We start from the raw sequence: 2,045 nt of genomic DNA, 5'->3' as shown, positions 1-2,045 counted from the left end.
TTGTGTACACAAAATTGTATATTTTGTAGAGTAAAACCAAAAAACTGTGATGGTAATTTCTCCAATGGGGCAAAAGTTAAAATGTTTTAAAAAATCCAATTGTCGACGCGTTTCGGCCTAAGGCCTTTTTCAAGACTGTCTCTGTCTGTTACCTCAGGCTTCTATCCACGTATATACGTACAGGTGGCCCTCGGTTTACGACGGTTCAATTTGCGCCGTTTCAGAATAACGCCCTTTTTTTTGCTATTGAGAACCATTGACTGCTATTAAAAGCATTAGCACATGCATACATTAAAATAGCCAGTAGGTGGAGCTGTCCGCTTGTGTTGCAGCAAACACATGCAAAGAAAAGCAAGCCAGACATGATCAATGGATCAGCTTTCAAAGGAACAAGATCTAGCAGCCATTTCCCTTAGCTGCAGACTCAATGCAGAGAACTGTTTACAGAAAAAGGCAAGTAAAAAAACGTTTTTGTTCATTAAACTTTTTGATGATGATACAGTCTGTTGTGTGATTAAACACAGGCAGGCTAATCAGTGTATAACCAGACCTGAGCAATGGAGCCGTTTTTAAAGGAACAAGATCTAGCAGCCACACTTCCCTTAGCTGCAGAAAAATGCAAGTAAAAAAAACGTTTTTCTACATTAAACAGTTTGTTGATGATACAGTCTGTTGTGTGATTATATCTGCAGTATATTTTTAGGTTTATAATGCTGTTTACCATTTAAAGTCTTCATTTCAAAGCTTTAAAAATAATGTATTAGGTGTTACTTATGACAATTTTGAGAGGGGCCTGGAACCTATCTCCCTCACTTCCCATTGGCTTACATTATAAACAGTTTCAATTTACAACCATTCCTTCTGGAACCTAACCCCGGCGTAAACTGAGGGCTACCTGTATATGTGTTTTCATGTATGTGTATGTATATCTATATATACCACTTCAAGATATGGGTTTGTTATACCAACATAGTATATACCGGTTTAATAGATGTAATACACCCATACTATTATGGATTTCTGAATATATATGCTGCACATTAGAAAACATATACACTGTTCACTGAACATTTTTATTTTTATTGTATCATTTTAATTAAGTCTGCACTCACAATATACGCCTCAACATTATCTCCAACACATTAAACAATATTGTTACTACTGTATTTCTATACCATCTTATTTTTGTATATTGAACATAATGTATTACAACCCCGTTTTTACACATTAGAGTAGGTTAATAGATATTCACTAAGTACACTTATCTATTTATCTATTGCTTAATACATACATTTCATATCGCTTAGATTAAGGTATTACCATACTTCCCTGAATGTACCTGATCCTGTCTGATCTTGGAAGCTAAGCAGGGCCAGGCCTGTTCAGTACCTGGATGGGAGACTGCCTGGGAACACCAGGCGCATTAGACTTAAAATATGTATATATGTGTGTGTATGGATATATATATGTAGATATATATATATAGTTTCAATAAGGCCTGCATAATATAAAGGGCTCTCTCCTATAGAACATGTTGCTTATACATATTTTTCCAAAGGCTATTAACATCAATAGGTGCTGTAATAAAACTTTAACTTATTTAGACTAACTGACAACATACTAAGACCTAGATTTGGAGTTTGGCGTTAGCCGTGAAAACCAGCGTTAGAGGCTCCTAACGCTGGTTTTAGGCTACCGCCGGTATTTGGAGTCACTCAAAATAGGGTCTAACGCTCACTTTTCATCCGCGACTTTTCCATACCGCAGATCCCCTTACGTCAATTGCGTATCCTATCTTTTCAATGGGATCTTTCTAACTCCGGTATTTAGAGTAGTTTCTGAAGTGAGCGTTAGACATCTAACGACAAAACTCCAGCCGCAGGAAAAAAGTCAGTAGTTAAGAGCTTTCTGGGCTAACGCCGGTTTATAAAGCTCTTAACTACTGTACTCTAAAGTACACTAACACCCATAAACTACCTATTTACCCCTAAACTGAGGTCCCCCCACATCGCCGACACTCGAATAATTTTTTTTAACCCCTAATC

General features: G+C 37.0%; 1 pseudogene; it reads left to right on the top strand.

Moving 5' to 3' along the window:
- Window positions 1-1,311: 1,311 nt before the first annotated feature.
- LOC128651130 (uncharacterized) lies at window positions 1,312-1,430 on the top strand (annotated as a pseudogene).
- Window positions 1,431-2,045: the final 615 nt, after the last annotated feature.

Source organism: Bombina bombina, chromosome 2 (genome assembly GCF_027579735.1).
Source record: "Bombina bombina isolate aBomBom1 chromosome 2, aBomBom1.pri, whole genome shotgun sequence".
Classification (NCBI taxonomy): Eukaryota; Metazoa; Chordata; class Amphibia; order Anura; family Bombinatoridae; genus Bombina; species Bombina bombina.
The sequence above is the reverse complement of the archived record's forward strand: the minus strand, read 5'-3'. Positions and strand labels throughout refer to the sequence as shown.